Source organism: Caretta caretta, chromosome 1, assembly GCF_965140235.1.
Source record: "Caretta caretta isolate rCarCar2 chromosome 1, rCarCar1.hap1, whole genome shotgun sequence".
NCBI classification, from domain to species: Eukaryota; Metazoa; Chordata; order Testudines; family Cheloniidae; genus Caretta; species Caretta caretta.
The window spans coordinates 266,487,195-266,515,116 of record NC_134206.1 but is presented as its reverse complement, the minus strand read 5'-3'; the positions used below and the strand labels follow the sequence as shown (position 1 = coordinate 266,515,116).

Here is a 27,922-nt window from a genome sequence, read left to right as displayed (position 1 = left end):
TGTGGCAATGATTTTTTTGTTTTTGGTTCAGATTACATTTCTCATTTGCCTTTCCTGCTAGGTGCTAATTTTTAATGCCCCAGGAAATAATAGTGGCCTGTCGTATGGTTAATGCTATAGATGATGATAGTCCCTTCTCTGTATGGTATATATGAATAACTTAAGTGAGACAGATTGTCCACTACTTAACCTTAATGTATTTTTACATTAAAAAAACTCCAAAGTAGCTTATGCAGTTTATTACTGCAAAAACATCAGACTGATTTGTTGCAAAATGTGAAACTACTTGGTTTTGTGGCTCAACTAAGAGAGCTTTTCATTATGTTGGTCAGCAGTAAGTTTTTTTTTTTAACCAAATTCCAGATAAAAATTCAACTTGGTTGCTGAAAGTAAATAGAGTAGTTTACTGCTTGTGCAGGAAATGCCCAGAAAGAGAGGGCTGTCTGGCCTTGGCATATGTATATTGTTTTTTGCTCTGGATTGGACCTGCCTAGTAGTGTGAATTATAGCATTCGTCATGGATTTGACAGGCACTATCTACAGATTTGAGGATTTGTTTTTATGCCATTTAAGAAAATGTTTATCATTAACTTAGTCATGTTAAAAATGTTAGATTATAGAGCTCAAGGATACAGAAATAGCTGCAGGTTTTTTTTTGGTACTTGAATTACTGAGTCAGTAATTGAGACTAATAACTCTTTACTCCTTTAACCCAACCTTTTAGTCATACAGAGGCTTAGGGTGGGGTAGTCTTATGGAGAACAACTTATTTATCTAGGGCCAAAAAGTGTAGTAGGGCATTAAAAAAAGACAGGTCCCAATGTTTGAGAATTCTGTTCCATCTTGTGAAAAGTGCTGACGTGACAGTACTGGATATTGAAGCCCTCTGATTGTCCAGTGAACAAGTACTGCTTGGGTAATGACAATGCAGGATTCATCTACCCGTGTACTGTGACCTGGAAAGTGAGGATAGCTCAGCCTCCAGGCTGATTTAATCCTCTGCTTCTTTAGATTCCTGCTAGACTGGTGTGTGTGTGTGTGGGTAAGTACTGCCTGTATGGACTCTTGGCAGGTGAACTGGACTGTGGCTGGCAGATATGTAATAACCTGGATTAGATTTGAGCAGGTGAGCTAAAGGGGAAAACTGTGGAACCCTATTACTAATTCTTGATGTAAAATAGCCCTCTAGAGAACACACATTTGAGTTCCTCTCTGAGGAAAGCAATGGAGATGACTTTGCCAGCCTTTTCTGCCTAGACGCATCAACTCTTGTTGAACATAGCAGGATTATTCTTTTGTAATTTGCCTACCTCTATAATTTGTGAATTGCATTTAGCATCTTTTCACATCCAAGGATTTTATTGAAAGCAAGTATAAAATATCTTCTTAGCCTTTCCTTGTCTAAAAATAAGAATTTAATGTTAATTTAAAAAAAGTTGTAAAAGTTTAATCTTCTAAAAATTTCCTCTCCTGCTTTCCTGAAAGGTCCTTTACTGTACTCAGTGAGAAGTCCCTCACCTTAACTCCCTTAAAGCCAGCCCACACAGTTGATTGCAAACCTGAGGGGTTACGTGAACTCTGTTTTCCCAGAGCCTGTTTTGAAGGACAGTTTTCCTTTAAATCCTGTTAGCCTCCGTATCATCAGATTTCAAGGAGAGCAGTAAATTACCAGGCTTAATACTTTTTGCATCAGTTAGCATATGTCTGCATATATTTCCAGGCAAAATGACATTAAGGTAAATTTGAGAGTACATGTCAATAAAATAGCATAATGTACATTAAAGGGATTTTACAGTTATCCAAAAACAGTGTGTTAAGATCAAGAAATTAAGTATTAAGGTTAAATTTAAGAAATCCAAATATGTTAAGATATGGAAATGCACAATTAGGTCACTTGAACAACCTTCCCTGCTCTGTAGTGAAGTCATGCAATAATGATTAAGGCATTTTAATGCTTTTGGTCCCAGATAAGAGTAAATTGATTTTTAAAGACATTCAGTTTCCCACTTCAGTATCACCACAGGATAGTGCACCTTGCATTTCTCTCTCCTGCACTCTAAGGAGATCTGGTACAATGGGTAGCTTATTAAAAGAAATATTTAGGATACCAGTCACTTTTCGTAACAAAGTTTGTCAGTAGAGTCTGGTGCATAAAATCTTCAGAAACACTCACAAAGAATTTCCCCGTGTCCATTACCTTTCTCCTATTAAAAGGAGGACTTGTGGCATCTTAGACTAACAAATTTATTTGAGCATAAGCTTTCGTGAGCTACAGCTCCCTTCATCGGATGCATTCAGTGGAAAATACAGTGGGGAGATTTATATACCCAGAGAACATGAAACAATGGGTGTTCCCATACACACTGTAACGAGAGTGATCAGGTAAGGTGAGCTATTACCAGCAGGAGAGCAGGGGGGAAAAAACTTCTTCCTATTGTTCTCAGTGAGACTGAGGCCATAGCATCCCTCAATTAGTGCACCCCCTTCCAGAATGGTGGAAGCCTCCCATTGTTTCCAGGGAAAGTAACAGGGAAAATGACTATAAGTCTTTTTTATTTAAAAAAAAAAGTCTTTCATTTAGCCTGTGAACAAGATTTCAGTGAGTTTTAACTATTAGGGAAGTTGGAGTCAGTTGTATTGGGAACAATCAGTGTGACCCCCAAGTGCTAATTTTAAAGAACCATTTTAGTTAGTGTTTACCTCTTTAACCAATTCATTCTGTAGTCAGAGTAAGTGCTGTAATTTTCTCGGAAGGTACCTTGTATTCTTCGTGTGTAACAGTGGTTGAATGTCCCTGCTTTGTATGCGAAACTGAGCCTTAACTGTGGAACCACAAGTGGTAGTTCCATAATGTGACCTTTAGAAATGTATGGTGAAGGGTTCTTTGGTCTAATCTAGACCAATTAGTTTGTACGCCTACCATTCAGTCTTATGTATAGCAGTACGTAAGCCAGAAGCTGGAAATGGGCGACAGGGGATGGATGACGTGATGATTACCTGTTCTGTTCATTCACTCTGGGGCACCTGACAGTGGCCACTGTCAGAAGACAGGATACTGGGCTAGATGGACCTTTAGTCTGACCCAGTATGGCTGTTCTTATATTCCTATGTAGTATATTTTGAGGAAAAATATGCTATAATTTTAAATTTCACTTAATTTAAAACACAATTAGAACATTAGAATTAAAACTGAAACCGTTTCACTGCAATGTTACTTCTGAAAGTGAAAATTTTGCCCCCTGACCTGTGTGTGTGGTTTAAAAACAAACAAACAAAAAAACACACTATAGACAAGCCATATTCTTCCTAGTGGCAGGTAGAAGCATATCCTAGGTAGAATTCTATACAATTGGCCTCATTCCCTTGCAATTATGGTAACAGTGGTTGGCTGAAAATAACGCAAGAGACCCGGGCACCTGCTATTTCAAAGACCCATAATGCCAAAGGACAGTAGGGATGGTGAGGGAACACCTGTGCTGCTAACATCTTCAAAACATTCATCCTGCTGCGAGGGGAGGCTCTTTGTGTCCCAAAAGTACTATAGATTCTTCAGGAGACATGAGTGCTCACCCATCTTGAGTCTTACACCTATGGATCTTTTGAAGTTGTAGCAGCAGCAAGAGTACCTTTTCTCTAAGCAGCTGTTGGTTACCTCTCCCTGTCATGTAATTTTGGGCTCTACCTGGGTGGTGCATCTTTCTAAAATTGGAAAGGAGGGTGCAGCTGGGAGCCATAGACATCTAAAATTTGCAACTGCATCTTTAAAACAAGAAAGATTTGCCACTTAATTACTCTTGCCCTCCCTCATTACAAAAGTTGCTGTAAGTGCAGCCATATTAAGATTTTTCAGACAACCTTAACTCGGATCCTGTACGAATGTTAATATAATATTTAGCCATTTGAAACCCCCTTCATCATAACCATCAATATCATCCACGCTTCCAGTAGTAACCACAAACCTTCCTTTACCGCACAGTGCTGTACTACAGGTATAGAACCTGTCAGTCTCATATTGGCCACAAACCTCTTCTCCAGTTCACCCTATTGGTTACGAGGCATTTCTCCATAAAATCTCTTCTTGTATACTGCACTGCTTTTCTTTCTACTGTTCCATTGAGCCAACGACTGTGATCTACTTCATCTATTGTCCACGGTAATACTTAATGCTTATTCTCTTCAAAATGCTTTACAAACACTAGCTAATTAAACCTCAGCATTCTTCTGGGAGGATTTATCCTTATTTTATGGCTGGGAAAACAGACACAGTGAATCACTGGTACAACTAGAATTAGAAGTCCTGATGTCAAATCCTATGCTTATGTAAAATGACTCCTCAGAGTAGGGTTATTGTGTTATAATTTGAAGTACATCTGAGGGTCAGCCTGTCCCAAAACCAACAACCAGGATTTAGTAGTCGTCTGTCTCGGTGGTGTAATTTACTTGCAGCTGAGAGCTGCAGGGTGTTACACTGGGAAAAAGGTTATTTAATGGTAGACAAGATGATACAGCTGGTATGCAAAAAACCAACCCCAACATAACAGTGATTTTATTTAAACTCGAACAAACAAAGCTGGATTCCACCTACATACAATAACGCTAAATAGATTAAGAGTGTGTGTGTGTCTATATATAATTTTTATAAATATATAAAACTTCTAAGTGCACTAAACTAAATATAACCCTCTATTTAGAGAAATATATTTATCTCTGTATGCACAGGCTATTACCTTTATAGGCTGTGGTTGAGGGTAAAATTTTAAATCAAAGTCCCTTTTCTCCAAATCTCTCACTGGGTACTAACACCCAAGTTAGTCTTTGAGACTCAGATGCCTCTCTTGATTTCCTGAAGAGATGGACTCGACTCCACTGGTACTTGTTTGTGGGGACGCACATTAGATTAGACCCACAAGGTTTGAACGGTTTCTGGGACTCCTATTCCGGGGCCATGTGAATCATAAGAGGTGACTGGAGATGATGCTCAGGAGCAAACAGGAACAGATGCTCAGGAACATGTCATCAAACATGGACTGATCCTGAACAGCTGGCTGTAACTTAAAGGGACTCTCTTCTGCATGTCTCTGTCCTGCTCAATCTCACTCTCCACTTACTCTCTGTTTCTCTTAGTCCTGGTTTCCCTCCCTCCCTCTCCCCTCACTCCCTTGCCCTGTTTCTCTTAGGTTACTCACAGACTCTGTTTCTCTCTGTCAAGCTCCATGCTACCTGCCTCTGTCTCTCAACTGCCCCCCTCTTCTCCAACTCTCACTTACTCTCTCCCTGAGTGGGAGCAGTCATCTCCTCGCACTTTCTCAGGGGGAAGGGCTACCTCTTCTCCATAGAAAATTACGCTGTATTCACCGTGAACACACCTAAATCATATATTCTCATATAGGGTCGAGTCCCGTTGTTGTATTTACATTTATTTCACTACTAGATCACATTTGTCAGCCAGATGGGGAATATGTATCTCAGATCACACCCCTTCCAGAACAAGACTCGCATGAGCTTTTATGCTGCTCACTCTTCACAAACTGACTGACCATGAATGCCAGAGTAGAACAGTCATCAAAACAGTAAGATGCTTGCATCAAAGTAGTTACATTTTAATTTATAGTTAATCATTTTTCACATAATTGAACTTGTTCATACTGATATTAGTATCTCTTATCAGAGAAATGGTGAGTGGGGGTGGCAGGGGGTAGAGAGGTGCCAGTCAAAGTTGTCTGCAGAATCTCAGCTCCAAATTTCCTGGATTTCAAATATATTTAGTTTGTTTAATTGATTTTTACAACCTTAACAGTATCTTTACTTTTTGTGTTGAAATTTTCTTTTTGGTAAAGGTGTGAAAACATCATTATGTGAACTTTAACTATCCTGTCTCTGAACTCCACTGGTTTATCTGAATGCGAGAATTTGCAAACTTTGCAGGCTGTACCTGAAGAGGGAGAGATGGAGCCTTGTTTCCTGGCCTTGAAAGTTTTACAAAATTTCAAATGAGACCTCCACAGTTTCAAGACTAATTTTGGAAAATGGATGCTTTCATAAAGTTAAGATGAGAGGTAAACTGTGTTCACTCTCTTCTTCATAGGGAAATGGAATCTGATATTGTTACAGGTAATGCCTTTTGCAGTATAGTCACTACGTGATAAACATAAATGTAAAAATAAATGCAGAAAATATTATTCCTATTATTAGTACTCTTCCATATGCCAAGAGAATGGGAATTCTAAACATTAAAACAGTGATTTTGAGTAGATTATTGTTCTTACTGAGTGCAGCTGCTGAGTTGATTTGCATATCTAATTTAATTATTTTGATTAACATGGGATACTTGGCTGTTTAAAATCAGCAAGTAGATTGGTTATATTCCCTTCTAGAATTAGCTTTGCAAATAATTCTCCTGTAAACTACTCGCTAGAATTTGTTTTTACAAAAGGCAGTTTTGGAGTAGGTTAAGAGTGTAATCATAAGTGATTGATCTGTGAAGACCAGAGTGAGGTTGTTAAACAGTCTTACAAGCATCACGAGACATCTTTACATTTAATGGATCACAGCACTTGCAGCTTCTTATATGAATGGGCCTTCATGTTTGGAATCAAACTAACAATGCACTTCCCTAACTTGCACTGTGCTTTGTGATGCTACGTGGATATCATAGCTTAAAATGTATGTTGCTACAACTGTTTTACACACTTAAATACTGTTCGGCTCTACTAAGCTTAATTAAACTCAGGGTTTTACCCAGCTGATCCTGAACAGTGAAACTTACCTTCACTAGTGAGCAGAATTTTAGCTAGAGAGTTGCTAACAGTTTGTAGTCTGGGCCTTAAAGCTCTTAAGGGCTTGGGACTGAGTAATTGCAGTCTACTATACAACTCATTGTAGAAATTCACCTTTTTGCTAATAGAAAAGCACTGAGCAACAGATGTGGCTCCTCTGCAAATGCAAGATCATCAGTATGTAGTTATACATTTTTGCATATGTGACAGGAAATTTTGAACTCTACATGATATCACAAACACCAAGGAGACTTACATACTAGATCAAACATCAGGGAATATTTTTCAGCTCTTCATTGTAATTTCCCAGTGTATTACTATGGGAGATCATAAACTTGCATGACTTACACACCTGTTTCCTAGTTAACTGCTGGCAACTAGCTTCAGAAGTGCTTATGAAGTTACCAATCATGGAATGTTTGTTTTGCATTTTTTAAAATCAAGCTGTGAAGTCTGACTATTCAACCTTTTGTGTTTATAAAAAAACGGAATAAGCTATAAAGTGCATATTTTTGTTTCAACTGTTAGTGTGTAGTGTCCTCGAATAGGAGGGAGGGTGTTTTGCAAACAATTGCTTATGTTTCTGATCAGTATACCCGCAGATCTCTGACCTTGTGCCACACTTTAGTTCAGGGGGTTCTCAAACTGGGGGTCGTGATCCCTCAGAGGGTAGCAAGGTTATTACATGGGGGGGTCGTGAGCTATCAGCCTCCCCCCCCCCCAAACCCTGCTTCGCCTCCAACATTTATAATCGTGTTAAATATAAGTGTTTTTAAGGGGGGTTGCACTCAGAGGCTTGCTGTGTGAAAGGGGTCACCAGTACAAAAATTTGGGAACCATTGCTTTAGTCACACAGTTTAATCGATTTTACACAAAACAGCCAGCCATAGCTATAGAGTTAGGAATTGAATTAAAAATGTGTGGGAGGCAGCATATTGTCCAGAAATATTTCCAAATATAGCCTTTTCTTTAAGTAAAGGTTTAGTGATAAATATTTTAAACTGTTGTAAGTGTGTATTTCCCAATAAATATACTAAGTTTGTTCCCCTTCCCTGGCACTGAGTTGGACCTATCTATGGAGAATCTTGCTAAGTTCTATAGCTTTGTTTTCATTTAAACAGTAGGTTATCTCACTTTGAACCTGGAATAATTCAGAGCTTGAAAAATTTACCAGACTCCTAGCACCCTGAGATTGATCTGAATTAAATTCCAGGTTCAGTGTTGTGGTAAGAAGCCCAGCCACATATCCATCTTCTGGGGATGGTGCTGGGATGTTTTCAAGGATGCTGTATCTGGACCCTGATCGGAAACTTCCTTTGTGTGTCTGCATCAGGCTAATATTTGTGTAAATTGGAAGTCCCCTAGGGGCTACTGGAAGGGAGGTGGAGTTTCTCTTCTGCCCACACAGAGTATCCTGATTGGAGTGGGGTTGGAGTCTCTGCTAGTCTATTTCTCTGCCAGTCTCCTGGCAGGAATGCACAGAACAGTTTAATTGCTTCCTACATGGTAATGAATATTGGGAGTGAAACAATGAGTATCAGGAGTGGAATAGAGAGGCTTGCTACCTTCATTTCTGATGCTTATAAAAGCTGAGTAGCAGCAGAAACATTAGCACTTATTTGTCTGCAGACAGGAAGACTACTGTACAGGTTAATGCGTGGAAGGTAATCTTCACAGGTATTATGCCTAGAAACTTAACTTCATGTTGAATGAGGATAACTTTTTTCTAGAAATTGTTGTGGGTTTTTTTCCCCCATCCCATCTCACCAGTGATAGATGTTAGCTCGCCAGAGGTGATCAAACAAGTGAATTTTTCAAGCATTAGAATATCTGTAGTGGCTTTGAAACTAACTGCAGAGGAACTTGAGGAAATGGTGGTGTGGGTTTTTTTTAGTAGAATAAATGAGAAATCCACAGATTGTTTGTTTTTCTTTAGGAAAAACATCCTACTCCACAGAAGTTAACTTGGATTGGCTAAACTGTGCACCTTCTTACAGATGCTTACAGGGAATCTTCAGTATGAATATTTATCCCTTCTTTATAACCGCTGTTTGGAAATTTAGAACAGGGATTTTAGCCTAATGTGCGGACCTGAATTGCCCGGCACAATTCTCACTGATGGTAATTAATTATGCACAGAGATAAAGGCTAGTTTGTAAACTCATTTTTGTATTCATCACTCAGCAAGTAGGGAGGGGAATAATTCAGGACACCTTTAGGACCATAACCATTCTGTCTTCTTTCCCCTCCTCTCTTTGCCCTTCATCTTATCCTTTCTTCCACATTTCTCATCACTTTTGGTGTCTTTGGGTTCCTCAATGTGCAGCTTCAGCACTGGAGAGAACTTAATTTATGAACGACTGTCTGTCTTTCTAGTCGCCTGCTGTAAGTAACTTTTGCTTCTTGCCCCAGGCTTCGCTCCAATCCCTTTTCCCATGTCCTATCTTCAGTGCAGTCCTCAGAGTTATCTTCCTCAGGGATATTAGACAGTGGATCCTCTCCTTCTTCAGTCTTTGATAAGAAGCGTTGTTTTACAGTCTCATACATATCTGACACTAAACTTGATGCATTAGCCTTTATTCTTTTCATGTAAGTTCCACACAGTTCAGTGAGCTGGACCTAGCAAGTTCGGATGTGGAGAGGCTGTATCTGTGCCTAAAGATACCTAGACAGCTGGCTGGCATATGGATTGATAGTGTTCAGCCCAATGAAGTGCTGAGTGCCCTCTGTGTCTTATAGGATCAGGCCCCTAATGCCAACTTGCAGGGAAATGATTGCCTTTATTATGTTTATCTAGCTGATCAGGACTTATAAAAGACTTTTGGTGGGGTGTGCCCAAGTACTGTATCATTATGAATAAAGCTCATTCTAGTTTGGCGAAAACTAATGGTTGTATAAGGTAACTAGAGTTTGCTTTTCCCCAACCTTAGCTTCACTTTAACAGAATTGGGTAGGAATTTAAGGCAACAGTGAAAATCCTCTGTTCCTTCCTTTTGTAACCCTCATTCCCTCCAAGAAATGATTGAAATGTTCACCCAATTTGAAGTTAAACAAATGGGATTACATTCAATTTAAAATGGATTTTGAAAACTGTTTGTTCAAGTTGTCTTGTATATTTTATCTGAACGCAATAAATCTGTTCAGTGTAAGTGACACTTGCTGACCAGTACATAGTTATTACAAATTAAAAATACAAAATGTATGAAGGAAAAATAGTGTTGACTTGCCTCTTCTCTCTCCTAGTCGCCCCCAAAATGAATCAATTCATCTTGGTCTTAGTGTGCATACCCGATACGGTTAAATGGCAAGTACAAGATACAGGCTTTTGGCAGAAGTGATGCTGTGACAGAATAAACTACAAACTTTGGCAGATCAGATGTAAAACGCCATTATGTGGCTTAAATCAGTTCAAATGCTGTTCCTAGCCTGGTATAGAGTGAAACAAAGTTAGAATCCTGTCACGTATGGTTATTGAGCCAAAATTGATTGAATTGGGTTTGGAATTTTCTTTAGCAAAATATCCAGGCCATGAAAAAACCTGCTGTCCAGAAATCAACCAATAACAGAATGGACAAATGAAATGTAATTATGCAGGGTGTGTCAATGACCACTAATTATACTGACCACTGTATCCAATTTTAGGTTTTAAACTAAAGTTGGTTTCCTTTATCTGTTTCCTACAGTGTGAAAAGTGCTATATAAGGTACACATTCTGTATTCAGAGCCTGAAAATTGGGAGCAGGTTAATTTTTCAATATCTGCAGATGCATTTTTGATCTGGTGAGCTGCCTGTAAGAGTATGTTCTTAAAATAAGAAATCAGCTCTGTACAAGTGTGAAATGCAAACTTGCACAGCTAAGTTGATCTGTGCCTGGATTGAATTTAGAGACACTTGGTTCAGAAAAAATGAATGAAACACAACCTTTCCCCTATAAAAAGAATGGGGAATTAGATTAACTAGAACCTTTAGTTTTTGTTTATTGCCCTTTTAACCTGGCTATTTAGCTTTAATGGAAGTTGCCGAGTTTTCTCAAAGTATTTGCAGGTTACCTTTACATAAAGTTCAGTTAACCACAGAAAACAACTAATTTATGAAGCACAGGATCAGCAATGTACATAAGAGGGAAGGTCTGTGTTTTGTGTAGCAGGACAACTTGCATAAATAGATGTTAGGATATAAACCTACAAAAAACTGCTCTAATAAGGTGGGTGGCAGGAGTAGACTTGAAGAAAAATGTTGGATGGGCAGAGGTTGGAAAAAAGAGCATGCTGCATGCTTTCCTTTTACTTTACATCTGAACTCTCTTCCCTATTGTGAATCTACAACACTTCAAAGAAAATCAGCTTCATTTCCTTACATCCTTACCCACTGGCTTATAGGATCAGGGATTCACTTGTAAGGTCAGGAATTTGTGAATTTTCAGCCTCCAACCAAGTGTCTAACATCCAGATGTTAGATACTTAGCTCTTAATGGAAATTCCCAAGGAAATGAGTGAATCAAGCAGAGGCTGAGGCTCTGCAGACTTTCTCCCAGAATTCTGGTTTAGCTAAAGTAGACAATAGGACTCTGTTCCCTCCTGAGGGATGAGGACCCTGAGGCCTGATCGACACTTAATAATTGGACCTATGTCAGTTAGGGTGTTTTGGTGCTGGGGGTGAGAAGCTACTGCTCTCAAAGATATAGTGTTATGCTGACTTAACCCCATGGTGAAGTGCAGCTGTGTCGATGGAAGAATGCTTCATACACTATGGAAAAAACTAGGGCTGTCGATTAATTGCAGTTAACTCACGTGGTTAACTAAAAAAAATTTAATCACGATTAAAAAAATTAATTGTGATTAATTAGTTTTAATCATAGTGCTAAAGGATAGAATACCAATTGAAATGTATTAAATATTTTGGATGTTTTTCTACATTTTCAGTTACAACACAATACAAAGTGTACAGAGCTCACTTTATATTTTTTTATTACAAATATTTGACGCTCAAACAAGTTCAGAGTGGAGACAGAAGTTTGAGAACAGCCTGCTATTTCTGAAGGATGTGAACTTTCTGAAACTGCAGATTTGATTGTTGATGACTCCTTTTGTTGCGTTTCATTTTCTTCAACCTCTTTCGCCAAGTTCAAATGGAGCAATAGATTTTGTTTTCGAGTCTTTGAGCAATATCAAGGAGCCCTTCCTTTGTCTTTGCCATTTCCTTTGAGATAAGAAGAATCCGATTCTGTGGGTCAACATAAACTCCAGCAAGGAAATGAATATTGTCAAAAAGCTTCTCTTCGCGTTTCTGCATGGAGGATAGAATTCCTTCTGAAATTTGTCCACCATTTTCTTGCAAGAATTTTGACAGTTTTTTGCCATTCCTTCATTAAAACTTCTGGGGTTACATTGACAGCTTGAAGATTTACGGTTGTTTGGTTTGGCTTTGCCAAGAGGTCTTGCAGGTTCTTCACTTCGTCCCATTCAGCTTTTGTTAACTTGAGTTCTCTTGTTCCAGCAGCAGCCACTTTTTCACATAAGGTTTGAAAACAAGAAGCCGATCAGTCATCGCAAATGTTGAACCCCAGCGAGTCACAGTATCCAATGATTGAGTTATCCCATGTAGATCAAGCAGAACACTTCAAATACTTGGGGTTTGTAGTTTGACAACGACTTGTCGAATTTTTACCAGAAATTTCTTCTCACGTTCTTTTAGTCCATCCCAGATTGCCAACGGAAGAGTGAATACCACACCTCATCAGTTGGATTTTTGAGTCATCCTCATGAAACCATGTTGGAAGTCATTAACCCATTGCGCAGCAGCATCCATGTTGAGTTTGATTTCATCCATTCCTTTAGTTCCTTCATCAGGCAAAATAGCTTCAGTTCTGTCCACATCCCTGGTCTCAGACGTAGAAATGGTTTCATTGTCCTCACTGAAATTTTTGACGGCACACGTCATGTTTGCTGCATTGTCAACGCAGATGCTCAGCACTTGCATTTCACTGATCCCACATTTTTCTAAAATAGCTTTTACTTGACTTTTCACATATGAAGAATTATGACACCCTTCAGTGTCGATTATGTCCAAGGTTTTTACCACAGCTTTATCTTTTCCTTCTTTGTAGTACTGAGCATTGATTGCAAGGAAATTTCTGTTTCCACGGGTTGCCGCATCCATTTTCAGATAGCACAATTTTTGCGCCATAGCTTTCTTGAGCTCTTTGTGACCAGACTCAGCTGTGCTGACAACTAAACGATGAACCGCATCGTGCCCCGTCGAAACACCAAGCTGCCAATCCATTTCACCTGCAATTTTTTGGAATCCTTTGTTCTTTACCCTGAAGGTAGTGAGCGATGTTGAACTCAAGCAAACCATTTCTGTCAGCCCTTCATGGAAAGTATTGGCATCCAGGGTGACTGTAACCTTTGAGGACTTCAAATAGGAGTCAAGTTTTGTTGGCTCAATTTTGGGTTTCTTTTCAGATGAAGCTCTACAAAAAATCTTTTCTCCAGGAGTTTTCAAAGAGCCAGATGAACGTCATTTAGCTGTGTCAGCTTTTTGTTTTGCCTCATCTTCCTGGTCCTTTTTTGTAACCAGAGCCGCATAGTTTTCAAAGTGGTTATGTTTTACATGCCACCAAAGATTGAAACTTTTCACGGCATTTGCTTCACTTGTCTTGAAGCTACGTGGTTTGAGCTCGCCATTCACCTCCTTTTCCACCTTGTACATTGCCGATTTCTTCTTTGCTTTTCCCAAAAGTCCAAATTTGGACTTTTCAAATTCAAAAGTAAAAATGTCGTTCAGATCCTTTTCCATAAATCAGCTATCACTCATGGGGGGCAGATTGGATTATTTTTTTGTTGTTGTTGTTGAAGCCATGGCCAAATCTTGTGCTGCTACCGAATCCAAATGTTCCTTGTTATGATCTTCGAAAAGCAATTAACAAAAGCATTACATTTTTTTTATAATGTACCTGCTTGTGATATCTTAATCACTTAAGGTACTTTGAATTTATTTTGGATTTTCTGGACAAAAATGATCGCATTTTCTTTTTACACAATTATTAAAGTTTTTTTAATATTTTAACATGTTTCTTGCAGTTTTAATGAAGTAAGAAGTATTCATATACATAATATAAATTTTTATTTATAAATTGCAAGTTTTTCTTATGAAATTTTGCGGTAAAAATATTCAAAATATTTTCCAACTTTTTAATTAGTATCTGAAACGCTTTTAAATAGTTGTATCAATGAAATTTGGTATGTGCCATAGCATTAGTGCGTGCTATTGCTGTTCCACAACATTAATTGTTGGGAAGTAATGAGGCTACACGTTACAAAGTTGACAAACTTATTGGGAAAGCGGATTCAAATTGCAAGCACAGTCCTTTTAGTAAAGAGAGCAAATTTTCGGAAATATGTTTTTGCTTCATCAGGTAGAGCAAATAACAGGTTCTATCTTGTTTAACGTTTCCAGGCTGATGAGGGAAAAAACATATTTCCAAAAATTTGCTCTCTTTACTAAAAGGAGTGTACTTGCAATTTGAATCCGCTTTCCTATTAAAGTTTATTTCCAATACTATATCATACAACATCATTCAAATAAAATTATTTAAACTACAGGCGTCGTGAACTGGGGGGACTGGGCCAATTTTATTTAATATTTTTTAAGTCTTTGACTGTTTAACAGATATGACTTTGGAATATGATTTAATGTCAAAACATGCATTAAAATGGTACTCTTAATTTATTTTGTATAATGAACCGTTTCCGAGAAAACTGTTTAAAATTTTTAATCTGCTTAGATGCTTAGAATGATACAATTTTACTTACTCCTTATTTTTCAACTTTGGAACCATCAATTTTAAATGTAATAAATAATAACCAAAAATTAACTATTTATGGAACATAATATTACCGCTCGTAGCCAGGGGCAGTTGATGACAAACCTTTCTTGAAATATGAAATGACCAACTACCAGTTCGGGACGGCTACTGTTTAAATAATTTTGGGTAATGTAATATGGTAGCACATACTAACGCTAAGACAGACATAATTTCATTACTTTCTATTAAAGCGTTTTTGAGATTAATCAGAAATTAACTTCTCATCACCTCCTTGAAGGGACTGTAGCTCCCTTAGGAAGAATTTTAGGACACGTGTTCACAAGCGTTTTTTCTTAAAATGACTGAAGGATTCACCCCCAAAGTTGTGCTGGACATTTTCCAATCACTCTGGATATATCAAAAAAATCACTCCTAATTTATGCAAAAATGTTTACTGTATATTTATATGCCTGCTGCCCGCGACTTATTCAGTAAATTTAAAATGACAAACACTACCAAAAGACCGTTGAACAGATGACATATAAAATAAGTCCGCCAAAGTGACTTATTACTAAGTATTAGTGATACGGGAGCATGTACAAATGTACCGGTAATGGGAGCCTATGTGAGAAATGAGCTTAAGTGGTTAATATCTCTTGAGATATAAATATATCAATAAACAAAAACATTATTTTTTTTGCAATATACCTTTTGGTGATGTCTTAAATGTTGCATCTTGCGTGACACTTTTCTTCTCTAATCACAGCACTCAGCGCATCTCGTTGATCAACCCTTACAAAAGTAGTATCAACACATATTAATCTAACTAATCTACATGAGTATGTACTCGCCTAACCTTGGCACAAGGTTAGGCGCAGTCTGCAGTGTTGCCAGATGCCTGATAATTATCTGATTCTTTAATAAAACATATCTCCAGAAAACTTTGTAATTTTGTATCTGTACATTAAATCTTGATTTCAGCTGAAGTGAGAATAACTGTGACATATTACGTAAAGTGGTAAAGTAGATGTTAATATCAATTGTTATACAATCTAACTTTTTGGCACCTTTAGGATTTTCTTGCGAAATATCATTCGTTTTGTATTGAAAATGAAAAAAAAAAACCTGGAGCAGTCAAGGTTTTCTGTGCTCCGGCTCAACTCCAGTTCTGGGCAAAAACCTGTGGCTCCACTGCTCCGTGCTCCAGCTTCGGACTCCGTTCCGAAGCCCTGGTAAAAATGATAAAATAAATGTATTTTTCAATCTAAGTCATACAGGTACTGTAGTACGATCTTCGTCGTGAAAGTGTGCCTTACAAATGTAGATTGTTACATTGTTTTGTTTTTGGGTGCAGTTATGTAAAACTTTAGAGCTTATAAGTCCACTCAGTCCTACTTCTTGTTCAGCCAATCGCTAAGAGAAACCAGTTTGTTTACATTTGCGGGAGATAATGCTGTCCGCTTCTTATTTACAGTGTCACCTGAAAGTGAGAACAGGCGATCACATGGCACTTTTGTAGCAGGCATTGCCAGTTATTTACGTGCTAGTTATGCTAAAGATGAGTATGCCCTTTCTGCTTTGGCCACCATTCCAGAGGACATACTTCCATGTTGATGATGATCATTAAAAAAAGTGACTGAAATCCTTGGGGGAGAATTGTATGTCTCCTGCTCTGTTTTGTACCTGCATTCTGCCATATATTTCATGTTATAGCAGTCTCGGATGACCCAGCACATGTTTATTTTAAGAACACTTTCACTGCAGATATGATAAAATGCAAAGAAGGTACCAATGTGAGATTTCTAATGATAGCTACAGCACATAACCCAAGGCATAAGAATCTGAAGTGCCTTCTGAAATATGAGGTGTGGAGCATGCTTTCAGAAGTCTTAAAAGAGCAACACTCTGATGTGGAAACTACAGAACCTGAACCACCAAAAAAGAAAGTCAACCTTCTGGTGGCATCTGACTCAGATGGTGAAAATGAACATGCGTTGGTTTGTATTGTTAGAACCCATTAGCAGCATGGATGCTTGTCCTCTGGAATGGTGGTTGAAGCATGAAGGGACATATGAATCTTTGGCGCCTCTGGCACTTAAATATTTTGCGACGCTGGCTACAACAGTGCCATGCGGATGCTTGTTCTTACTTTCAGGTGACATTGTAAACAAGAAGCGGTCAGCATTATTTCCTGCAAATGTAAAGTAACTTGTTTGTCTGAGTCGACAAGTAGGAGTGAACTTGTAGGCTTTAAAGTTTTACATTTTTATTTTTCAATACAATATTTTTGTACATAATTCTACTTTTGTAAATTCAACTTTCAGAAGAGATTGCACTACAGTACTTGTATTAGGTGAATTGAAACATACTATTTTATTTTTTACAATGCATAGATTTGTAATCAAAAATATAAAGTGAGCACTGTACACTTTGTATTCTGTGTTGTAATTGAAATCAGAATATTTGAAAATGTAGAAAACATCCACAAATATTTAAATAAATGGTATTCTATTTAACAGTGTGATTAATCATGATTAACTTTTTTAATGGGTTGACAGCCTTAAGAAAAAACCCTTCACTCAGTGTCGGCTGTTCTGCACTCCGGAGTTATAGCAATGAAGCTACAGTGACCTGTATAGTCTCCATAGTGTAGACATACCCTGACTCGCAGTGCTGTCAGTATCCACAGATGGTGTATGATATGCCAAGAGGCTAGATGATGCTTGTGATAGAAAGTTAAAAGCCAATAGACCTGCAGGGACTGAAGACATAAGGGCCTTTTCTCTGTTACATTTGACTGTGAGGTTACCTACTCTTCTGCCTTTGGGTCGCTGTCAGGACACTGAGGACTTCTGAAAAGCCCCCATGATACATTTGAACTCTGTAGGATTTTGATTTAAAAAAAAAAATAATGAAGAGACTGGATGCAGTACTGTGTGCATATAGAGGGTGTCACAATGGGAGGTATCAGTTGGTTCTATTAATTTCAGTAGGATATTAACTGAACCTTAATTTAAAATCTTAAAATTAACTAGTTCACTGATCATTTTAGCAGAAGCTTTTGTCAAAAAAATTAATGATTGCTGTACTTTTCTGTCCCTTGTTTAGGGCATGAGGAGTAAGTTTTATATACAAATCTATACCATTTTCCCAGAGTTTTGCTCTCCACAAATCCGTAACCAAAGTAGCCAATAGTTTCCACTTTCTCACCTCATTCCAACACTGAACAGCTAGAACAGGGAATTTGGAGGAAGACACCAAACAAGTAGGTAGAGGCACAGAACCAATGTTCTCTGCTGCACACTATCAAAATTTAACCTTACCAGATAGGGAAGATGGAAGGATGGCATCTCTACAGAGACAGAGTTAAGGTTACTTGGATCCCATGATTCTTAAAAGAAATTCAAACTTTCAAAAGTATGGAAATTCATAGGCAAGTCTAACCTTAATTCTGAACTTCCTGGGTTTTGAACATGTGGCTTTTAATTCTCATATTGAAAGTTAATGTGCACTGAAACCACTGGTACAGACCCTGCAGCCTTGGTTACACCTTAGCTAAGCGTTCTGTGTAGGAATAATATAAAGGCCAGTCAATACTGCTTTTGTAAGAATTAGAATCATAGAATAACAGAGTTGGAAGGGACCTCTGGAGGCCATCTAGTCCAACCCCCTGCCCAGAGCAGGACCAATCCCAACTAAATCATCCCAGCCAGGGCTTTGTCAAGCCTGACCTTAAAAACTTCTAAGGAAGGGGATTCCACCACCTCCCTAGGTAACGCATTCCAGTGTTTCACCACCCTCTTAGTGAAAAAGTTTTTCCTAATATCCAACCTAAACCTTCCCCACTGCAACTTGAGACGATTACTCCTTGTCCTGTCATCTGCTATCACTGAGAATAGTCTAGATCCATCCTCTTTGGATCCACCTTTCAGGTAGTTAAAAGCAGCTATCAAATCCCCCATCATTCTTCTCTTCCGCAGACTAAACAATCCCAGTTCCCTCAGCCTCTTCTCATAAGTCGTGTTCCAGTCCCCTAATAATTTTTGTTGCCCTCTGCTGGATGTTTTCCAATTTTTCCACATCCTTCTTGTAGTGTGGGGCCCAAAACTGGACACAGTACTCCAGATGAGGCCTCACCAGTGTTGAATAGAGGGGAACGATCACGTCCCTCGATCTGCTGGCAATGCCCCTACTAATACATCCCAAAATGCCACTGGCCTTCTTGGCAATAAGGGCACACTGTTGACTCTCATCCAGCTTCTCGTCCGCTGTCACCCCTAGGTCCTTCTCTGCAGAACTGCTGCCTAGCCATTCGGTCCCTAGTCTGTAGCAGTGCATTGGATTCTTCTGTCGTAAGTGCAGGACTCTGCACTTGTCCTTGTTGAACCTCATCAGATTTCTTTTGGCCCAATCCTCCAATTTGTCTAGGTCCCTCTGTATCCTATCCCTACCCTCCAGCGTATCTACCACTCCTCCCAGTTTAGTATCATTCGCAAACTTGCTGAGGGTGCAATCCACACTATCCTCCAGATCATTAATGAACATATTGAACAAAACCGACCCCAGGACCGACCCTTGGGGCACTCAGCTAGATACCGGCTGCCAACTAGACATGGAGCCATTGATCACTACCCATTGAGCCCGACAATCTAGCCAACTTTCTACGCACCTTGTAGTGCATCCATCCAGCCCATACTTCTTTAACTTGCTGACAAGAATACTGTGGGAGACAGTGTCAAAAGCTTTGCTAAAGTCGAGGAATAACACGTCCACTGCTTTCCCTTCATCCACAATTGTGCTTCTCTAACTTGAGAATTCCAACATATGAAGAAAAAAACTGTTATAATTTCAAAGACTTTAATAGACCTTCATAAGAGTAGTAACTGATGAGGTAATGATCAGTCAGGCATTTAAAACTCTCTGGGAGAGAAAGCAGTAAGAATAAGTGGCCTGTTCTTAATGTAAAAATAGGTTAATAGTGGAGACCTTGTACTAAGACTGCTATTGTATGCTTTCTAGATGAGGGCTGAATAGAGGTGGCAAAAGCTTTTTTGAGGACACCATTATTTGTTTAATCAAATATTTTGCTTTTTAAATTATTTAATATTTAAATATTATTTAATCAAATATTCAGGATTTATATAGAGGCAATATTTTCTTCTTTATCCCTTCCTTAATTATGCCCAACATTGTTTGCGTTTTTGACTGCTGCTGCACATTGAGTGCATGTTTTCAGAGAACTATCCAAAATGACTCCAATATCTTTCTTGAGTGGTAACAGCTAATTTAGACCCCATCATTTTATGGTTGAGATTTGTTTTCCAATGTGCATTACTTTGCATTTATCAACATTGAATTTCATCTGCTATTTTTTTGCCCGGTCACCTTATTTTGAGAGATCCTTTTGTAGCTGTTAGCAGTCTGGCTGGAACTTACCTATTTTGAGTAGTTTTGTATCTGCCAATTTTCCCCCTTACAGTTTACCCCTTTTTCCAGATCATTTATGAATATGTTGAATAGGACTGATCACAGTACAGACCCCTGGGAGACACCACTATTTACCTCTTTCCATTCTGAAAACTGACCATTTGTTATTAACCTTTGGTAACTGGTTAAAAGATAGGAAAAAATCTATGAGAAGACCTTCCCTCTTATCCCATGACAGCTTTACAACTGGTCAAAAGTATTCTTTAGTGCAAGCCCAGATTTTGGATTTTAGTCCCTTCCTGCTAATACATGGAGACAAAACACCTGAATAATTGAACTGACATCCTTCTGAGGATTCTGAAGCAGCAAAATCCTTAGTTTGTCTTGAGCAGGTAGAGCAGTTCTTTAGCCCCCCACACCACAAATTCCACATACTTCAGAGAGTACATGAGCCAACACTTTCAGGTGGAGCTGTTTAAATATCGTGGTTATCAATCTAAGTGGCTTTAGTTCTCAGGTACAATAAACCCCTAAGGGTACTTCTGTAGCAGGGATGGCCAAACTTACTGACCCTCTGAGCTGCATACGATAATCTTCATAACTTTGAAAGATGGGCACACCTGCCAGGGCTCTGGGCTTCAGCCCTGTCGGGAGCATCTGCTGGGGCTCAGGGCTTCTGCCCTGCAGTAGGGTGCTGGGGCTTCTGGCCCATGGGAGGCATCTGCCAAGATTTGAGGCCCCAGGAGGCATGCCCTGTGGGGCTGAAGCCCTGAGCCCCACTACCCCACCAGAGGGCAGAAGCCCCAAGCTGCCCTCCCCACCAGTCTGTTAAGCAGAAAATGTGGGGGGCATAGTGGGCTCCAGGAGCCGCAGTTTGGCCACCCCATTCTATAGGGCAATAAAGTATCTGTGGCTAGCCTGAGTCAGCTGACTTAGGTTTGTGGGGCTTGGGTTGCAGAACTCTAAAATTGCAGGGTAGCTGTTCAGCCTCGGGAGCTTACAATATGATGATTACAATATGATGGACAGCATCAGAAGCAATAAGAGTGCTTTAAAGGCTCTGGCCCATCGTATTACAGCACACGTTGTCTGTTTAGATGTGGGTTTTGGGGGACAGTCCAAAGTCAAATAGCTTTGTAATTTTTTTTTAAAAAAAGGTTAGACATTTAGTTTCTGCAGATTTGCTAAGATTAAAATGTCAAGGGCTACCAGTCCTACAGGGAAGCAGTGAGTTTATATGTAGGGTGAAGAAATTTCCCCTAATGTGCAGTACATTGTTATATGCATTTTACTGGTTTATACTTTTCCTTGAAACCTCTGGTATCTCCACTGTTGAAGATTAGATTACTGATATATAGTGGTATGGTAACTGATTTTTATTATGAGACTAGGGAACATGGCAATGGATCTTAAAGTCCTATACACGCAATGTGACACAACTGAACCACTTTTTGTGGACTATTATTTCACAAGATTATGCCAGGAATTATATGAAGCAGCTGGCAAGTAAGTGGCTGTATTTGGTATATTCAGATCATGTAGCTGAATGGATACTATTTTGTATTTCAGTATCCTTTTATCTGTATGAGGCTCTATGTATGTATTTACAGCCTATATTAATATTGTAAATTCAATCTCCATAATTACTTCAAGTGTTACATCATGTTAGCCAGCCTATAACTCAGAATTGCCCATATTAAGTGTTCAGGTAGACTAATTTGCCAAATTGATGTTCTACTGAGGTGTGTGTAATCTTTTGGGATTCATGGCTTTGTGTTATGTAGTTTGATCTGTTTGTGACAAGACTTACCAGTCTGTTAACTGCTGTCATTTTCACTTTACACTTGAAGACTATGGCAAGTATAAATTTTAAAATGATCTGGAAAACAGTCATTCAGTTGTCTGAAGAGCAGTCTGAGTTGTGAAATGAAAAGGTGCCAGCAGGTGGGGGAGGACACTTGCTGGAGGACTTGACCTCGCCAATTAACACCAGGAAATGTCCACTCTGGAGGTCGTTACTGCTATTATAAGTTAAAAAATGTAAACAGGGAAATGGATGTACAGTAGAACCCCCAATTATCTAAATATCTGTCACTTAATATAGACTTGACCGTTCTGGCTGGTTCTCTTGATTAGACAGCTGGTTGACTTCACCAATAATCTTACTCCTGGGGGAATTCTTGTGCCAAAAAAATTGAAAATTCTGAGCACGATATTTTAAGATTTTGCAAATTTTATTGGTCAAAATAACACTATATAATTATGCCGGTTTCAATTATTTTGGTAAGTTATTTCAAAATACCTCTCTGCAATTATGTCTCTAACAATATAGACACACATAAATTCCCTCAGGAGTAGAGAGTTAAAGAAATCCCTATGACAACCTAGTTCCTGTTTCTCTGCCCCCATGGCCCCCCCTCCAGCCCAGCCAGGGGGCCAGACATTCCCCCCTCCTCCGCCAGAGCCCAGACATGCCCCACCAGCCCAGACACTAACTCCCCCTCTCATCCTCCCAGAGCATAGCTGCTGGGCCTCCCTGGCCCAGACACTCGCATCCTCTACCCCCCAGAGGCCAACTGTACCCTGGCCCCCCCGGCCCAGATACTCTCACCCCCTATCCTCCTAGAGCTTAGGGATCCAGAGGGAAAAACTGCCTGATGCTAGGTCCTGGGCTTGCACAGGGTTTCCTGCATGCCACCACCTCCTTCCTTCAGGGTGTGCTAGAAACTGCAGCTGCTCAGAATCCTCCAGTCCTCCCCTTCCTCCTCCCCCCAACCTTGTCTTCCATTTGTGAGCTGGGCTCTGCCAGGTCCAGTGGATCCTGGTGCCGGCCAGCATCTCTGCATTCCCCATGTCGGGGGGCGGGGGAGGGGGAGGAAATTCTGTGCATGCAGTATTTCTACAAAATTCTGCATTGTGCAGTGGTGCAGAATTCTCACAGGAGTATAATTTCCAGCTCAGTAGAGGTGCTAGAAGAGGCAACTGCTGGGAGGAAAGGGATATGTGTCTGGAGGAGGGCGCTGTGGGTGGCTCTATTGTGAAGAGTTTTAGGGACCCAGAGAAAGACCCTCCCACCTTAGAACCTCATCCAGGCTTCACTTATTTGAAACCACCCTGCATTGGTGTCATTCAGATAATTGAAGTTCTACTATAATTGCCTTTAATACGAATCTTGAGCTGTGTGTGCGTCTATATTTAGTGCTGGGCTTCTAATAGTTAAAAATCAGTACAGTAGGACTCCATTCTCAATATTTTGTTTCTAACATCATTCACTTTGTGTAACTTCATAGTAACATTTATTTCTTGTTCATATCAATGTGCCAATGAAAAGTCTTTATAGTCTCTTCCTCCATGTTACTGATACACATTTTAAAATTGCTCAGAAGCCTTTTATGTATTAAGCTCTTTCCGATCTGAGTTTTTTTTTGAAGAATTTAAATAATCTCCCTAACAAAATAAATGTTTTTTGGTCTTATCCTGCCATCATACCTCAAGGTCTCTTATAAGAAATATATTTTGCAATGCTAGGTGAACAAATGAAAGGGAGGTAGGTAATGGTGGGCCATATGCGTCCTTGGTTTGTTTTAGAATATAAAAGAGTAGCAGTGCCCCTGACATCTTGGCTCAGGAATTGTCCAATAGGTAGCACTAAAAATGATTGAAATAACAGTGACGGAAACTGTGTACATCGGGAAACATACTCATTTGTTGACAATGGGTATCAGCAACTGGTACAACTAGATTGGTTCGGAGTGCTTTAACTGGAAGTGTGCAGTACCTTACTATGTGCCTAAAAGTGTTCTAGAAACTGTGGTTGACCTTGGATTTGATCCTGTCCATGTTTGTGGGGGAATCGTTCTTGGCACTGATTCAACTGCATGTGACATCTTTTAGCAATGGGCAAATTTCTTGACCTATGTAAGGCTTCAGTGTTGCATGCTTGATATTGACATGTTCAGTCCAGCATCACGTTATCACAGTTGATCCATGGGAACATGTGGAAGATGTCTGTGCTAACCTTTTTTCCTTAGGTTTTGCACCACCACCAGTATTATCAACAGTGGAAGTGCAACACCTAACATTTTAACCAGTCATCTAGACATGCTTTAAAGTAGAACTAGGCAAAGATGCTAATGGCTGCCAGAATCTTGTCTATACAAGTACTACTACTGGTGGAGCTGTGCTGGTTATAGCAATGGCTGGAAGTTATAAGGGTCGGGGGAAAGGCTAATGTGGAAAATAACGTGTGTGTAAATTTGAAACTAGGAAAACCAAGTTTCTGAAATTAGGACTGGGAGAAACATGGTCTGTCTTAACTTTCTGTTTAGGTCAGCCCTTATTTCAGTTAATAGTAGCGAAAGATGTTAGGATCTTACAAGGTCCTTAAGTCTATACATTCTAGTTTTTTGGCCTTTCCACTTCTATTTTGCTATTAAGGTTTTTTTCTTAGTGGAAAGTAGCTAATTTATAATGTTCATTAATATTTTTCATCTTTGAGATGACCCGCTTACCAAGGATTATCTAATTACTAGTCACATGAAGCCCTAATATTCAGGATGGATTGGTTGAAGTTGCTGATTTTAATAATGTAAGTCATCAAGCAAGAAACCTTGATTTTAAATAATTGATTTAAATTGTGTTTTTGCATTTTTACTTTTTAGCTGTTTTCCTAAAAACAAAAAAACCCGCACATTGATTCTTGTTGGCTTGTAACCATTAAAATATGTTGATTTTCAGCTAAATATAACCTTTGCACTAAATTTCATGGTACTTCCTAGTTGGAAGACTCTAAGCACATTTATTTAAGCTGTTATATTGCTTAACTTACAAATTTTAACCCTTTTTTTTTTAAAGGGTTAAAAAATGGTGAATGACGTTGCTTTATTCGATTTTTGGTTTTTTACTCTGGATTTGTCAAGTTCTATTTGGATGGAAACTGGAATTCAATTAAAATGTTCAAAACCAGCCTTTAATCGTTTTACGTGCTGGATGCATAAGAAAAGAGATCAAATCATATTTTGCATTCAAAAATGACTTAAACAAAGGAAGTATTAGCTGACTGTCTCTGATCAGCATGTCTATCAAGATTTTAGAATTAGTAGATCTCATCCTCTCACCTAGTTCTTATTCACAGATTGGAAGAAAACAAGCTTTCTTGCTTTTTCAACCCATTAAACTGAAACGAAGAAAACATTTTTTGCCCCTGCAGAAGAGGCTACTGCTGTCAAAAGCTGTGTTAGTGCTTCAGCATTCTGATTCCATGTATTTAGCCCACAAATTCCACAACCAGTTCAGTGCTTTGACTTTCTTTAAAACTTCATCAGAAAACATGTAGCTAAATCCCATTTTTATTTAATTTAAATTATTTTGATAGATTTAGGACCACCTGTATTAAGGCCTAATGTCAAATTAAAGTTTAAATAGCTTTATTTTTAAAAGTATTTCATTAAAATCAGACTTAAACTCATTTTTGATTATTTTTTATTTAAAATCACTTTTTTATCCACTCTAATATTTCAATAAACTTTTTCAGACACTTTTTTGTAAAATTTACTAAGGAGCTTGCATGAGGCTGGCGTGTGTGTGTGTGTATATGTGTGTGTGTGTATATGTGTGTGTGTGTATATGTGTGTGTGTGTGTATGTATGTGTGTGTGTGTGTGTGTGTATGTGTGTGTGTATGTATGTATGTGTGTATATATATATGTGTGTATGTATGTATGTGTGTATATATATATGTATGTATATATATAAAAATGTGATACTTTTAAATTAAGCATATAATTGCTTTTGGTGCTCATAATCACTGTTGCCACGTGAAAATCTGAGTGAATAGGAATCTTTTTCTGGTGAGTGTCATAAAGTAAAATTTAAGCCTTTATTTAAAATGTTTCTTGCCGTGATGATTGCAGAGAACTTTCTGAATTTGAAGTGGTGCAGTGTTCCTGATCCTGCAGATAGCTGAGATTGGATTACAGTAATGTCATCTATCAGCACTACATATTAAGACCATAAAGATACTGAACCTAGTGCCAAATGTCTGCCTTCTTTATTAAGCAGCATGTCATATAAAATACTCTGTACTAGTGTCCATACTCTGTACTGGCTGCCAATAAATATCCAGGTAGAGCTGAAGGCATCGAAAGAGTGCCTAAAATCTCAGTTATTGGTTTTAGTTTTTAAAAGACCTAAATGCTTTGCAGCATGGTTGTGTCAGATCAGCAGAAGCACTCAAATTGGAACCACACCTTGGCTTAAACAGAAAAGAGCCGTTGAAAGGGCTTTTTAAATGAAAGCTGCTCTGCTTTGAGACTTGCTCCCTCTCTATTTAACAGCCTGTATATACCTTATACAGCCAGCAAATTAAACTGGTTGACAAGGAAAATATGGGGGAAATGATTTGGTTTAGTAATAAAACTGAATTCATGTGTCAACACGTTTTGTATCTGTTGCTGTTTTTAAGGGTGATCTGCAAATCACTTTTGTTTTGGGTGCTGTATGGTGTAGAAAGGTCTGAAAGTTTTTAATTTTTCTTTCTTGCTTATATTTTATCTTGGAAGTATCCGGTATTTCCAATATGATCTTACCTGGTTTTTCTGGAGAACCTTTGGAGGAATTGGAGCACACAGTAAATATCGTAGTGCCTTAATTGAAGAGGAGATAGTGTTGAATCAAAGCTTTGAATAAAGGAAGCCTTTGTCATTTGAAGTTAAATGGATATTAAACAATAAACAAGATTCTTAAACTGTACGCTGAAGAATCTCTTCCCCTCTAAATTGCTTAGGTTTCACACTTTGCTTTAGTGACTTTCTGGATGAATAGTTCACTTGTTGAAAAATGTAGTTTGGTCAACCCAAAGACCTATTTGCCTCATAGTTTAAGTCAGAAAACTTTTTGGGCTAGATTCACAAGGGGACTTTGCCATTCACAAAACAGGACTCGAGATGCTGGTGGTAGTGCTCCCTTAACTTTTAGCCCAGTGATTCGGGGCACTCACCAATGATGTGGGAGACCTAGGTTCAGTTCCCTCCTCTTCCTGATATGGAGCAGGAATTTAAACTTGGATTTCACATCTCCCAAAACAATGTGGGTGTTCTGGGGCAGTGCTCTCTTGCCTGTTGAAGCTGCTTCACTTTGTATGAAACACTTGAGTCGTTATTGAGACAGAATATGTGACTCCAGCTTGGTGGTTAGTACACCTGCCTGTTCGGTGGGAGATCCAAGTTCAGATCCTGGCACCACTGAATATTTAATTCAAACGAAAAGGAATAGTGTCAACAGGAGAGATTGAGACCTACTTCCAAAAATTCCATAGCCTGGTGGCTATAGCACTTTTCTGGGGAAGGAGAAGACCCAAGTTCCTCTGCCTGCTGTGTAGCAGAGATTTGGAGGAACTGAACCCTTGTCTCCCAATCCTGGGTAAGTGCCCTAACCACCAGGCTAAAGTTACAAGAGTGGCACCTCCTCCTTGGCCATTTTGTAAATCTAGCTCTTTAAAAATGTCTGGAAACTAATTTTTTTGGGATCAAACCATGTGCTTCGTTTGACCCAAAATGGACTCTTTCTATTTGACCTTTTTTTGGAAAAGTTTCAGATTCAGCTTGATCCACCCTCCCCCCCATCCAAAAAAAGCCTGCAAACCAAAAAAAAAACCCCCACCACCGTTATTTGCCGACCTCCAGTGGCTGTAGTCTTCAAACCTAAACAGGACCAAAATTTCTAATGTAAATAAACAAGCATACAATTTTGGGGGGAAGCTCTCAGGCCATTATACATTAAAGAAGCAAATTGTGCAAGTGCTTTTTTCCCCTTGGGCCCTCTTACATTTTGGAATGTCAAGAAGTAACCCTGCGAGACTGAAAAACAATGTATTCCTTACCTCAAACTCTTGACTGATGCAGTGTGATATCTC

At 38.9% G+C, this 27,922-nt stretch overlaps 1 protein-coding gene across 9 annotated transcripts in view; it reads left to right on the top strand.

The window, feature by feature from the left end:
- CNOT4 (CCR4-NOT transcription complex subunit 4) overlaps positions 1–27,922 on the top strand; it is a 121,366-nt gene that overhangs the window by 10,426 nt on the left and 83,018 nt on the right. The window contains exon 1 of one of the 9 annotated variants that reach the window (XM_048835430.2): positions 5,961–6,056. The exons of the other annotated variants lie outside the window; for them this stretch is intronic. The gene's annotated coding sequence lies outside the window, so the exon portion shown is untranslated. Of the gene's footprint in view, positions 1–5,960; positions 6,057–27,922 lie in introns of those variants that run through there. 9 annotated transcript variants of the gene reach the window in all.